Raw genomic sequence first — 7,770 nt, forward strand, 5'->3', positions numbered from 1 at the left:
CAGTGACACAGGTACAAGACAACCTAGCAAATGCCACCTTTTCTGTGTATGAGCTAATGAGTGAACTGATTGATGTAGGAGCCAGGTACTGTGTTACACTGTTCTTGAGCTATTTACAGACCTCATGGCTCAGAACTGTCACTCCTGATTGGAGCTCATTTTCTAAACCAAAATGGCAGTCTCTGAAAGATGACATTTTGCCTGTGTTTTCTTATTTATTTTCTGACCACAATCAATGTCTTGAATGTGTTTGGAATTGTCATACAGTGTTTTCTTACCTGTTCTTAAGTGATTGGTACCCAGCAATGCCTAGCATTTACTAGCTGTGATGAATTGGCTTTTCTTCCTGCTCATCTCCACTTTGTAAGCAACCTTCAGATAAATTATGTTTCCTGCAATCCTTCTAGTTCACTTGATCATTGGCTTAGAATAGCCTGTTGCACATAGTAAGTGCTTTGAAATAAGAAGAGGAATCAGTGATCATGAAAATACAGTAGAAGGAATAAAAAGACAGGAAAAGTTCCAGGGATTCTTACATGAGTAAAACGCTAGCACATGGAAAAAACTCCTAATTTCAAGTGACTGCATGCCCTCCTGTGTTTCCTGATGAAGCATGCAGCAAGCTAAACTGCATGATAGGAATAGTGGAATGGCAGGATAGTGAGCATCCCTGACCACTTCCTAGAGCCTGTCTTCAATTATCTAGCACCAGTTGTCTGCAAAAATTTAAATCTATTATCTTAACAAATTTGTTGCTATGTGTCTTAGTTAGGGTTTTATTGCTGTTAACAGATAGCATGAGCAATCCAATTCTTATAAAGGACAACATTTAATTGGGGCTGGCTTACAGGTTCAGTCCATTATCATCAAGGTGGGAGCATGACAGCATCTAAATAGGCATGATACAGTCAGAGCTGACAGTTCTACATCTTCATCTAAAAGCTGTAAGTGGAAGATTCATTTCTAAGCAGCTAGGGTGAGAGTCTTAAGCTCATGCCCACAGTGATACACTTAGTCCAACAATGCCACACTTCCTAATAGTAACACTTCCTAGGCCAAGGGTATACAAAACATCACATTGTGATACATTAGAATGGTAAAGCATCGCCATTTCTGTGTATATAGCATTATATCATAAATATGGTTGTGTGAAAAAATTCTTATTTCTCAGGGGATACAGCATGACTTAGCAATACAGGTATCTCTTATGATCAGGACAAGGAGGTTGAGAACAGCATAACTAAATACTAATAATCCTTCAATATTTGGTGTTGTGAAATCATTTGTCACTGTGGAACCTATATATAAAGAGAAAATAAAATCTGCCAAATAAAAGATGAGAAAACAGGTCATGAGAGTGAGAACCCTCTGGGTAGCTCTGATTTCTGGCCTAGAATTGTTTGCAGACCTGGAGCTGTGAAGGTAGAGAACATGGTCATGATGTTTGTACAGATGGAGAGCCATGGACCCACTGCTCCAGTCCATCAGATCCTGGAAACTGACTTCACGAAGAGCTATGAGAGAAAGAAACAGCCATTTAACTGTGTGCCTGGATGGCAGCATACAGCAATACCCAGTAAACATCCCAACTATAAACCTGTTCATGCTACTGCCTGCTGTGATATAGTGCAGCAAGTTAGAGCTTATCAGGGAATTAAAGATCCAAAAGAGGAGAAAGGCAAGAATATATCTTGCAGTATGTGGTTAGAGCTTTCTTCCCAGAGTTGTCCTGGGACTGATGGTGACATCCTGGACCATGCTGAGAGACAGGTGGTGCAGATGGAGAGGCCACAGGCCACCCTTTCTAGATAAATTATACTTTACGATTAGGGAGTTTCTGAAATAAAAACCGTGGTCATATTTCTGACCCCTATGTAATAAATAATGATTATGTTTTTAAAAGCCAAGTGGATGAGAATAACATCTATGTGCTTATTCTCAGGACCCATGATGAAAGTCTACACATGTCTCACAAATAAGATGTTCTCTAAAACTTCTAAGTCCAAAACATAAAATTATTCTCCAGTTGATGCCATTCCAAATCATCTTTATCCCCACAACTAGGACTCACATTTTGAGAAACACAAGCAAGTATCGATCATACCTGTGAAGATTCATTTTTTTAGAGAAAAAAAAAACAGCATATTACATCCTGTACACAGTCATCCTTCAAGTAAATATTGACCTAGCAAAAACTGTAGCTCCTCAAAGAAGTATAATGCTCAAATGGGGCTGCTTTCCTGGAAAATTTATGTCTCCAATCTGAGTTGACCTTGGCAGTAAGAAACACATTATTTATTTAGGTAGTATAGTGGGTATCATTTCTCCTTGCCATGAGTGGGAAGGTGATTAATTTTTGTTCCCTATATTCTCATACATGGAATTATATTAATGCTACCCCAACCCCAAAACACACACACACACATCCACACACACTTAAGTGCTTTTACTGACTATTCACTAAGAACTTTTTCCCAAGGAAACTTAACTCTTAACTTTGGCATTGTTTCTTCAGACTCCCAAAAAGGCAAGCTAACATTCCTTAGATTAGTCAAACAGTTATTTTATCAGTCAGTAACATTTCACACTATAAAAAACAAGAATCCAAATACCATCCCATGATTTGTGTAACTTTTCACATGTCATCCATTTTTTGTCTTCTCATTCTGTTTAGAGTTAAAAAGAGGACTAAAGTATAAATCATTCATTTTGCTTCCTTTTTACAAATCACAAATAGTTTTACCAGAGGACCTAAGTCTATTCTCTTCCACCTTTTAGTATTCTCTGCTGCTCACCAAATTTTTCTGTGAATGACTTTCAGCTTCTCCTGAGCAAGTGTAACACTGGCACTCATAGTGTGACAAGGGTACATGTGATAATCTCTTCCTGATATGATTCCAGCCATGAACTTTCATATCTCAGTACCAACGACAGGTCACACATGTGTCTCCTACAATTCGCCTGAAACCTCAGTACTGTACTCTCTGTTAGTCTGCTCTTATCAGCACCCTGGTACTGAGAAGATCTGAGAGATGCTTTAGTGTGTCAGTTACTTTGAATACATCCTGTTATGGAATGCTTTAAAAACAGCTTATGTATAACACACTGAGTGTAATGGTTGTACTTTCCTCTTGAAGAATATAGATCCACCACAAAAAAAAAAAAAACCAAAAAACAGTATTCACCTGGTTCATACATTCTCTTCACTTTTTCCTAAGTGCTCTCTTAACATCTTTAGATGCTGAATCCCAAGCCCAAGTGGGTCCCTGAGGAGGTTTATAACGTAAAATTGTAGGTGAAGAAGGATGGGTCTGGAGAAACTGGACATTAGTTGCAGAAACTTAGTGGCATTTTGGTGTGTTGCTGTTGTTGTTGTTTTTCTTTCTCTTATCCAGTCTTCTCTGATGTCCAGTGAGAAGTATAAACTAGCAACTCTATGCACCCTTCTGAGTCTAGACCATCCTTCTTGATTTTCTATTAAAAAGTATACATTTCCTATCTACCATGTGTTTAATTGTTAAAATTAAATTTAAAGTTTATTTTGTATATCCCTCCAGGTGTCTATGTGTGTATCTCAGCATGCATGTGGAGGTCAGAGGACAGCATGTGGGAGTAAGTTTTCTTCTTCAGAGACAGATCAGGCTGTCTGGGTGTCAGCAGGTGATTTTACTCACTGAGTCATCTCTCCAGCCCCCTGACTATTCTTAATGTTGAACAACCTCTCCATCACTCAGCTTGAACTCATCTTTTTTCATTCCTTCTGTGTGTTCTTACATCACTTCCTTTTGAATCAAATTGCAGACTGACTTAGGTATTGATTTGTCTGGTCCTTTATGTCAAACACTTAGAAAAGGGCTTTAACATAAGAGCAATGAGAATAACATGAACAATAGATGTTACATACAGACAAGTCACATTTACATCAGAAAGACAAGAAGATGGATGGATGGATGGTAAAAGACCTGCCCCTCTTGCAGAGAACTCTATTTTCCTACCCCACACCCACATAATAGGACGCAAGGCAGCTTGTAGCTCTAGTTCCTTGGGTCCTAAAACTCTCTTCAGGCCTATGTGAGCACCTGTACAAATGTGGCATACATTCACACAGACATATACATATAAATAAGAAGAAATATAAAAATAAGCTATTTTAATAACACAATATAATACACATCACTTACTTAAAATTTCTGTATATATACTGTGCAGACATGCAAAAATAAATGCCTATTCATGTTGAAAAGTACATTGATGATGAACCCACAATATTTATAAGGGTTCTAGTCTGACATGACAGATAATTTTTAAAACATAAAGCATACCCCTACCACTAACTATACTACAATATCATGTTCAATAATTATGTCAATATTTTTATCATTTGTCCATCAAATTATGAGAATCATTTCAATAACAACGAATGGATCCAATATAAGAAATTAAGCACTGAATCCTTTATTGAACTGAATGTAGAGGCTGATCCTTTTGCTGTTCTTTGGTGACACAGAGCTGCACGGTGCTGTGCAGAACACCTGGCAGTAACAAAGGGCAGCTGCACACAAGCCCTGCTTGGCTTCGGTCACACTTATTGATTCATTTTGAAAAAGACAAATGCACATTTTAAAATCAACCTAGAAACTACAAAGAGATATAAAATAGAACTTTCCTGTGTGCTTGTTATCTAGTTTATCCCATATCTTCAGCCGTCATTTCTACAGATAACCTTCAAATATATAACACCAGTGAAATGTTTCAGGGCATTTAAGCACTGTGACTGGTGAATTGAGATCCTATTGACTAAATGTACTGCACATGTCATTCTTTCACAGTCTTGAAAACTATTATCTATGGATGAATAGTTACAGAAACTTACAGACACTTTGAAGTAGCCTAAGATAGTCCCATGGTACTAACATGTAGCAAGAATAACGTAAGGTAAAAGAAAAAAATTTAGACTAACATAATTACCTCAGTATGAATTTTGATAAAATTTGTGAACTTCATCTGCATGCTTCCCATCATGCTGGTAGCAAAACACATTTTACAAAGCCCAGTTAAAATGATTTTTTCAATGCTAGATAGATGTCTCAGGTGCTCAGAGACATTGCTGGACATCCAGGGAACCCAGGTTCAAATTCACAGCAAACACATATTGCTTCAGAACCATCTATCAAATCCAGTTTATCACAGGGAATTTGATGTTATCTTCCAGCCTCTATAGGCCTCAGGCATGCAAATGGTACACAGTCAAACTATTCATGTAGGCAAACTATTCATACAGTAAATTAATACAAAAATCAAAATGTTAAAAAATAATATCCTGTAAAAAGAGTAGCCAGTGGAGAATGAAATTTGTAAATCATTGTAATTTGTTAAGATTATACTCAGTGCAAGGCTTCAGTCACCAAGATTATTGTTTGAGAAAAATACATACCTAAACTGCTGTGTGACATTTTGTCTTGCCCACAATATTGCAGAACAGAGAACTTTTACTCACATGTTGAACATATAAATGAGACACACATTTTCTCAGTTTCTCCATCTGAGCATGCCAACATTCAACCTGAAGCCCATCCCTGTGAATCAGCACCAGGGGGCTAAAAGTTGCATAACCAAGGGTCAGAAAATCTCGAGTATTTACCGTAAAGGTATTGTCCCTTGAAGAGAGACTTAAAAACAGAGAAAAGGCACAGTCTGTCCAGTAGAAGAAAACAAAACAGAGCATCAGAAGGAGGACACTTTGAGCAGCTCTCAACTCAGGGGGAGTTCTGTAGAGAAGCTTGGAATTCTGAAGGTAGAGGACATGCTGGTGATGCTTGTGGAGAAGAAACACCATGTAGCCACTGGCCCCTCCCATGGCACTCTGAAACACTCCATCTCTCAGGGCCATGAGAGGAAGAAAAATCCATTTCATTTTCTGACTTGGTAACATAAAATAACAATAGTTGTCATCAGTTTTAAGCTGTGATACATTCAGTCTTGTATTTGTAGAGGAATGAATTAGGTTCACACATATTAAACCATTGAGTATCCAAAAGAATGAGAAGAATGGAAGGATGTGCCATGCAGACTTTGGCCTGAGTCTCCTCCACCCAGATACTCTGGGACTGATGATGATGGCCTGGACCACAGTGAGGAGACTGCTGGTGCAGATGGAGAGGCCACGGGCCACCCTCTCCAGGTAAACAATGATCTTACAACCTAAGTTATCTAAGAAGTTTCTCAAACCAAAAACTACAATAGTCTTTGGCAATCCTTTTGTAAGAAGAATTAGAATGTTTGTAAAAATCAAGTGGATGAGAATAAGATGTATGGGTTTCTTCTCAGAGCTTCCCCACCAACTAAACATATAATTAGGAGAAACTGACAAGTTTCCCAGAATGCCAAGCACAGTGATGAAGAGAAAAATTATTTTCTTAATAAACTTCAAAACCATTTCTTCCTGTATACAGGGGGGAAATATATTTTAAAGAAAGCATCAGTAATGATAGACATGGATCTGAACAACACATTTTGCATAATAGCATTTCCTGGTGTTCAAGAGGCAGTGATGGATGTATGTTGCAGAAGAGGTATCAGAAACTCCCGCCCCTCTTCCTGTGGACTCTGTGTTATTGTATGCTGACAGGTGTTTGGTAACTGGTGGAAATGTAAACTTTTAAAAGGAGATTTTAATTTCATAGCTGTACACTAGCAAAACAGACTTGGTCAAGTGTGTTTGTGTGTGTGTGTGTGTGTGTGTGTGTGTGTGTGTGTGTGTGTCTGCATTTATGCATTACCCTTGTCTCAGCATAGTTAAGTTTAACTCCAAATTTTCCCAAACAAAATTTCTTCATGTTTTTTCCAGCCAATTTCCAAAATCTGAGGCTCATGCTGAACCTGTCTGCCTTCCTAACATCACACACAGACACTGGGAAACCCTGCTGCTCAACACCTGTAACTTCTCTTAGAGTTAGTAACTTTACCTCCACATCTCTCTTTTGTTCAATACTTCTTTATTATCTGTATCTTGAGTAGTAAAACAATTTCTAGAATTGCATCTGGCTTCAAAGCTTTATAATTTCAATTTCTACATCCTAAGACTTTAAACATTTTTACATTGACAATTCTGTGATTTCACTCTATACAATGGTTTGCTATATATATATTTTTTTTAAGGTAGTCCTTAGTGTCAAGTAAATTGAATAATCTTTTCAGATATGGCCCAGAAATTAAAGCTGAATCATCAAAAGATAGAGTGACAAACTTTTGTAATCACCAGGTTGCAACCACGTGAGCTCACACCTGTTATTTGTGAACCTGTGTTTTCCTCCAGGTTTATTTCCAGGTGGCTTCATGAATCTAAAAAATCAGTTGCTGCCTTTCATCTGCTTCTCTACTGCATACTGGAAACCACAATACTGTTCTAAATATCTGAGCACAATGAATGATGCTCCAGACATTAATACCAAGCACATCAACATTCATTAACAGATTTAAAATGAAAATTAAATGTTCAGTCAATGATTGGAATCTGTAAAAATCCCTCTGCAATCAACTCACTCCAATGGCAAATACTAATTTTTTGTTTGTCTAATGCTTCCTTTCCTAGGCAACCCTTATTTTTTAGTTATCTCTTCCTTTTTCCTAACTTTAAATCATATATGAGACTATCCTCTTCTCTTTTAATAATTGATTCCTTCTGCTGAAGTGGCCTGAGGATGAACAGCAATGCCTCAGCATTTCTGTCCCATTTCCATATCTCTAGGAACTCACTCTATTGATCTTTCT

At 37.7% G+C, this 7,770-nt stretch overlaps 2 pseudogenes; both read right to left on the reverse strand.

Annotated features, from left to right (window-relative positions):
• Positions 1-1,167: 1,167 nt before the first annotated feature.
• Positions 1,168-2,118, reverse strand: LOC117713379 (putative vomeronasal receptor-like protein 4; annotated as a pseudogene).
• Positions 2,119-5,529: 3,411 nt separating this feature from the next.
• Positions 5,530-6,439, reverse strand: LOC117714008 (vomeronasal type-1 receptor 4-like; annotated as a pseudogene).
• Positions 6,440-7,770: the final 1,331 nt, after the last annotated feature.

This window comes from Arvicanthis niloticus, chromosome 8 (assembly GCF_011762505.2).
Source record: "Arvicanthis niloticus isolate mArvNil1 chromosome 8, mArvNil1.pat.X, whole genome shotgun sequence".
Taxonomy (NCBI): Eukaryota; Metazoa; Chordata; class Mammalia; order Rodentia; family Muridae; genus Arvicanthis; species Arvicanthis niloticus.